General features: G+C 44.0%; 1 non-coding gene across 1 annotated transcript; it reads left to right on the top strand.

Moving 5' to 3' along the window:
• Positions 1-6,955: 6,955 nt before the first annotated feature.
• Positions 6,956-7,062, top strand: LOC141683929 (small nucleolar RNA R71). Its single transcript, XR_012560505.1, has one exon. It is a non-coding gene; the product is annotated as a small nucleolar RNA R71 (small nucleolar RNA).
• Positions 7,063-7,324: the final 262 nt, after the last annotated feature.

Below are 7,324 nucleotides of genomic sequence, written 5' to 3'. Positions count from 1 at the left end.
TCAACCCTAGACTACTCGCATAACATGCGAGCCGGCTACTAGCCATTTGACGCCTAGCCACAACTAGCAACAAATTCCATTTTTACTCCATTTTTTTTCTTTTTCATGCCTTTACCACTAAGAACCTATTATCAAATTCTAAGCATAATAAATAGATTATCCTCGAAAATAATCAGATCATAACAACAATCTAGCCCTTAAGCATTCTCTAAGACTTAGTGAAAATACAAGTGCTTCTAGCATGCATATCAACCTACACAACTTAATATCACTTTAATGCTATCACTACACTCGCATCAATATCACAATTCAGTCGATAAATCATTGCAAAAGGGATCATGGTATATGCATGAGCTATATGATATGACAAACAAATAAAGCTATATAAAAAAAACTATATGGCAAAAATTATGCAACTATATGAACTAACTATCATGAATATGCAGCTATATGATACACACAAAATATTCCTTAACTACCACCCCCAAACTTAAAATCTTCACTGTCCCCAGTGAAGGTAGTAGAAAGGAACACAGGGTATACCTACTCGGAGTCATCATCATCATCACCCTCAGTGGGTGGAGTATCAGGCGGCGGGTATGCAGAGTCCTCACCAAAAACTGGCCACTGGATATCAGCTCCAAGGCCTCGAAAAGCAGTCCCTAACGCAAGAGTGAGCTCCTGAGCAAACCTGCTCTGCGTCTCATACATGGCATCCATCCGCCGTGAAAGCCTCCTATACTGGGCATCACCCATCCCAGCACCCTCCTGAGCTCTCGAAGAACCAGCCTCACCACGCCCTGGCCTAGCCATAGTAGCACCTCGTGCTGGACGTACTCCTGGAAGACGATAACCCAGCCCATGCTCCTCAGGCTCACCACCGGTCCACTCCTGCATCCCATTCAGAGTGCCAGAATCTATCGGAGTTGCTGGCAACTGCAACTGCTCATGAGCCGGCCAGTTCACTCCTACTGCTCGGCATAGCTTCGTAACCATGGATGCATAAGGGATGTTCATATGCTTTGCTCCCCTCAAAAACTTCAGAATTCCTTGGTAGATAAACTCACCAAGGTCCACATAGTATTCCTCATTCAGAATTCCCCACAACAACTGTGCTCTCTCAACTGTGACCTCGTGTGCATGTGAAGTAGGCAAAATATTAGCACATATAAATGCATTCCATGCACGGGCATACCTGTTCATGGCGATCGCCGGAAAGTGACGATACTCATTATTGGCTGGACTGCGGTTCCAAACTGTGCCCAGTCGACAGAGAGTCGCACAAATCAAATCCAAGTCAAAATCCTCATCAGTCTTTTCATTCCAGTTCTCCTCCTCGGGCTTCCTCTCTCGCTGTCCAATCACACGGCGAATCGCCGCAGGATGATAATCAACCGTCAGCCCACGAACTACAGAAAACCCATTCTTTTCAGCCTTCGCGTTCGCGTAGAACTCGCGAACAACATTCATCGGTACTGCTTCGGGTGACTCACAAAAAGTTATCCACCCCTTCTCTGCAATCATGGGCAACAACTCACCATCCCTCCCTGATGGTAAAAACCCCCTCTCCTTCAGAATCGGCTTCCCCAACAGCCTAGTGTACTCCTCCTCCGCAGCTCTGTCAGTTAACCGAGGCCTTGCAGCAGTACCCCTTGATGAATCAGCAATAGGAACTGTGCTGCTGCTGTCAATAGTGCGTGCTCTCTTGGGTGCCATTGATTTGTGAATAAAAGTGTGTAAGAACTGATTTTTGATGTTTATGAGAGGGTTTAAGTGTAGGAAGTTTGTGGGAGATATGTAGGATAGGTGTATGTATATATAGGGTGTGGAGTAGGTTAAATTAGATTAGGAGTGGGGTTGAAGGATAAAATCATGGGGTAATGGGAAAAGAATTCGTGGGTTTATGTTCTGTAATGGGTTTTTTGTGTTTTTGTTTTTTTGTTTTTTTTTTCTTCTGAACTGCAAAAAATTTTCTGGAACTCGACCCCTGCGCGGCCGCTCAGCATTTCTGCGCGGGCACGCAGCAAGCTGCGCGGCCGCTCAGCATAGCTGCGCGGGCGCGCAGAGGGTCTCCGGAAAAAAAATTTTCAGCCCCTGTTTTCTGATTTTTTTGTGTTTTTGGATAGGTTATTAACTTCTAAGGGTTCCTGTAACAACAATTCATGGGTTGCCTCCCACGCAGCGCTTTCTTTTTCGTCATTAGCTTGACGTTCCGTACCTTTCTCAAGTAGTCAACAAAATGGCACTAACCACCTCTCGGTTTGCCATGTCCCCATAGTAGTGCTTCAACCGCTGACCGTTAACCTTGAATGCTTGGTCCGAATCATTCTCAAAAATTTCCACCGCTCCATGTGGAAACACAGTTTTGACAATAAAAGGTCCAGACCACCTTGATTTCAACTTCCCAGGAAAAAGTCGGAGCCGAGAGTTGAATAACAGAACTTGTTTCCCTGGCACAAATAACTTAGGATGTAGCTTCCTATCGTGCCACCTCTTCACCTTTTCCTTATACATTTTGTTATTCTCGTACGCTTGAAGTCGAAATTCATCAAGTTTATTAAGCTGAAGCATTCTTTTCTTACCAGCTGCATCTAAATCCAGGTTCAATTTCTTCAATGCCCAGTAGGCCTTATGCTCAAGCTCCGCCGGTAGATGACATCCCTTACCGTACACCAACTGAAACGGTGACATCCCAAGTGGAGTTTTGTATGTTATTCTGTAAGCCCAAACAGCTTCATCGAGCTTTAAAGACCAATCCTTCCTTGACGGACAAACAACCTTCTCTAGAATGCGCTTTATCTCTCTGTTAGACACTTCCGCTTGACCATTTATTTGCGGATGATAGGCAGTAGCTACTCGATGATTCACATTATAACGCTGCATCATAGAAGTGAACTTACGGTTACAAAAATGCGATCCTTCATCACTTATGAGTACCCGAGGCGTTCCAAACCTTGTGAAAATTTGCTTATGAAGAAAATTTAGCACTGCCTTTGCATCATTTGTCGGTAAAGCTTTAACTTCGACCCATTTTGAGACATAATCGACTGCCACAAGATGTACTGATTATTGCAAGACGAGATAAAAGGCCCCATGAAATCGATTCCCCATACATCAAAGACCTCGACTTCAAGCATCACATTTAATGGCATCTCATCCTTCCTTGACAAATTTCCCACTCTTTGGCAACGATCACACCTTAAAACAAACTGATGAGCATCCTTGAACAAAGTAGGCCAGAAAAAACCTGCTTGCAGAATACGAGCTGCCGTCTTCTCACCTCCATAGTGTCCACCATAAACCGTGGAATGGCAGTCTCGTAATATCCCCTCCGTCTCACAGAACGGGATACATCTCCTGATGATCTGATCAGCTCCCTGTCTAAACAAATATGAACATCCCACATATACCACTTCACCTCATGCAGAAACTTCTTCTTTTGAGCGGATGTCAAATTAAGCGGCATTATATTGCTGACAAGATAGTTTACAATATCTGCAAACCATGGTTCTTCCTCCTGAATTGCAAACAACTGCTCATCCGGAAAAGATTCATTGATTAACGTCCTATCTTGTGAAGTAGAATCGGGATTCTCCAACCTAGAGAGATGGTCAGCTACTTGATTCTCGGTACCTTTTCTATCTTTGATCTCTAACTCAAATTCCTGAAGTAAAAGCACCCAACGAATGAGTCTCGGCTTCGAATCCTTCTTAGAAACCAAATAGCGAATAGCTGCATGATCAGTGAATACTGTTACTTTCGTACCAAGCAGATAAGATCGAAATTTCTCAAAGCCAAAGACTATAGCCAAAAGCTCCTTCTCAGTAGTGGTGTAGTTCAATTGGGCCCCATTTAAAGTCTTACTCGCATAGTAGACCACATGGAAGAGATTTTTCTTGCGCTGTCCCAGAACTGCACCTACCGCATAGTCACTCGCATCACACATCATCTCAAACGGTTCTGTCCAATCTGGTGCTGTAATAACTGGTGCCGTGATCAAACTCTCCTTGAGAGTCTCGAATGCTGCCAAACATTCATCATCAAATTTGAAAGGCACATCTTTCTCAAGTAAATTGCACAACGGCTTAGATATCTTTGAAAAGTCCTTGATGAATCGCCGATAAAAACCCGCATGACCGAGAAAACTACGGATTCCTTTCACCGAATTAGGTGGGGGAAGATTTTCAATGACTCCCACCTTGGCCTTGTCCACCTCCAGACCTTTGCTAGAGACCTTATGCCCAAGGATAATGCCTTCACGTACCATAAAATGACATTTCTCCCAATTAAGCACCAAATTAGTTTCCACGCATCTTTTGAGTACGGCGCACAGATTATTCAAACATTCATCATATGAGTGTCCAAAGACGGAGAAGTCATCCATGAACACTTCGACGTTATTTCCAATCATGTCAGAGAATATAGCCATCATACATCTCTGAAAGGTGGCCGGGGCACCACATAACCCAAACGAAACTCTACGAAAAGCAAATGTGCTAAATGGACAAGTGAAGGTAGTCTTTTCCTGATCCTCTGGTGCAATACAAATCTGATTATACCCGGAATAACCATCCAGAAGACAAAACTACTCATGTCCCGCCAATCTGTCAAGCATTTGATCAATGAATGGGAGAGGGAAGTGATCCTTCCTTGTGGCTTTGTTCAATTTTCTATAATCCATGCATACTCTCCATCCTGTAACTGTTCGAGTAGGGATGAGCTCATTCTTTTCATTTGCGACCACAGTGATACCTCCTTTCTTAGGTACACATTGCACGGGGCTCACCCACGAGCTGTCAGAAATAGGATAAATGATGCATGCATCTAGCCATTTCAGAATTTCTTTCTTCACCACCTCCTTCATGATCGGGTTCAGTCTTCGCTGCTGTTCCACAGTTGGCTTACTACCTTCCTCTAACAGAATTTTATGCATACAATATGAAGGACTTATCCCCTTGATGTCTGCTATGGTCCATCCTATAGCCGATTTGAATTCTCTCAAAATCCTTAAGAGCTTGTCTTCCTCACTACCTGAAAGGTCAGCTGAAATAATAACAGGTAACGTAGATGAATCACCTAAAAAAGCATACCTCAAGTGTTCAGGTAATGGTTTGAGTTCCAAGGTAGGTGCTTCCTCTATTGATGGTTTGAGCTTCCCTTCAGCATTCTTAAGGTCAGAAGTACCAAGAGATTCAAATGGTATGTCGAGCTTTCCCTTCCATGGAGAGCGTTCAGATATTGTAATTGCTCGTTGCTATCTTCATCATCGCTGTCTAAATCCCCCACTAAGGCCTTTTCCAATGCATCAGACATTAGCATGTGATCGAGTTCCGAAGTAACTGCGGAATCAATCACATCCACTTTTAAACACTCCTCATCTTCGGTAGGGAATTTCATTGCCTTGAATACGTTGAAGGTCACATCCTGATCTTGGACCCGCATAGTAAGTTCCCCTTTTTGCACATCTATCAAGGTACGGCCAGTAGCCAAGAAAGGCCTCCCCAAGATTATGGGAATCTTCTTATCTTCCTCAAAATCCAGAATAACAAAATCTGCAGGAAAGAAGAGCTTATCCACCTTGACGAGCACATCCTCAACTATGCCCCTTGGGTAAGTAATGGAACGGTCCGCCAATTGTAGCGACATGTATGTGGGTTTTGGATCAGGCAGATCCAGCTTTTTAAAGATCGACAAGGGCAACAGATTAATGCTTGCTCCCAAATCACAAAGGCACTTGTCAAAAGTTAGATTGCCAATGGTGCAAGGAATGGTGAAGCTTCCTGGATCTTTCAATTTTGGTGGTAACTTTTGCTGCAGAACAGCGCTGCATTCTTCCGTGAGAGCAACGGTTTCAAGGTCATCCAGTTTCACCTTCCTTGAAAGAATAGTCTTCATAAACTTCGCATAACTAGGCATTTGTTCCAGAGCCTCAGCGAAAGGTATATTGATGTGAAGTTTCTTGAACACCTCCAGAAACTTCCCGAACTGTCTATCCAGCTTTTGTTGCTGCAATCTCTTAGGAAAAGGTGGTGGAGGATAGAGCTGTTTCTCCCCTATATTAGCCTCAGGCAGAGTGTGTTCAACAGTATTCTTCTTTGGTTCCGCCACTTTCTCCTTTTGCTTAGATTCTTCATCTCTAACTTCAGCTTCGACTTCTTTTGCCTTTTCAGCATCAGCTACTTTTCCAGACCTTAAGGTAATAGCCTTGACTTGCTCTTTAGCTTCCTTCCTGCCTGGTACTTCCGTGTCACTGGGAAGAGTGCCAGGTTGACGATTGAGCACTGCATTGGCTAATTGACCGATTTGATTTTCCAATGTCTTGATAGAAACCGCCTGACTCTTGCACAACAGCTTAAGTTCCTCAAAATCAGCACTAGTAGGTGCAGCTGCACTTCCCTGTTGAGGATATGATTGCCTTGTAGCATACTGCTGTGGTTGCTGGAATCCAGGTGGGTTAAACTGTTTACTCACTCCTTGCTGATATGGTGGCTGAATAGCATTCTGATTATTTCCCCAGCTGAAATTTGGATGATTTCTGTTGTTAGGATGATAGGTCGCTGGCACAGGCTGCTGTTGTCGCTGATAATTATTCACATACTGAACAGATTCGTTGACAAGAGAACACTGATCCGTAGCATGAGAACCTGCACAAAGCTCAAAAACCATAGCTATTTGATTAACTCCATACGTAGCCAAAGAATCAACCTTCATTGATAGCGCTTGGAGCTGGGCTGCAATAGCGGTGGCTGCATCAACTTCCAGAATACCTGCGACCTTGCCTGACGTCATCCTCTGAGTTGGGTTTTGATGCTCATTTGCAGCCATTGTCTCTATAAGATTATACGCCTCAGTATAGCTTTTAGCCCATAAGGCTCCTCCAGCTGCTGCATCGAGCATGGGCCGAGATTGGGCCCCCAAACCATTATAAAAACCAGTGATTACCATCCAATCCGGCATTCCATGATGTGGACATTTTCTCAACATTTCCTTGTAGCGTTCCCAAGCCTCGCACATAGATTCTGTAGGTTGCTGCACAAACTGAGTAAGAGCACTCCTCATAGCAGCAGTCTTTGCCATTGGATAAAACTTCACCAGAAACTTTTGCGCAAGATCTTGCCACGTAGTGATGGACCCAGCTGGTTCAGAATGTAACCAGTCTTTAGCCTTATCCCTCAGTGAGAATGGGAAAAGCCTCAACTTGATAGCCTCATCAGTCACGCCATTATACTTAAAAGTGCTGCACATCTCGACAAAATTCCTTATGTGCATGTTGGGGTCTTCAGTTGCCGCTCCTCCAAAAGAAACAGAATTCTGCACCATCTGA

Source organism: Apium graveolens, chromosome 1, assembly GCF_009905375.1.
Source record: "Apium graveolens cultivar Ventura chromosome 1, ASM990537v1, whole genome shotgun sequence".
In the NCBI taxonomy this organism is placed as follows: domain Eukaryota; kingdom Viridiplantae; phylum Streptophyta; class Magnoliopsida; order Apiales; family Apiaceae; genus Apium; species Apium graveolens.
This window is presented reverse-complemented; position numbering and strand designations above follow the sequence as displayed.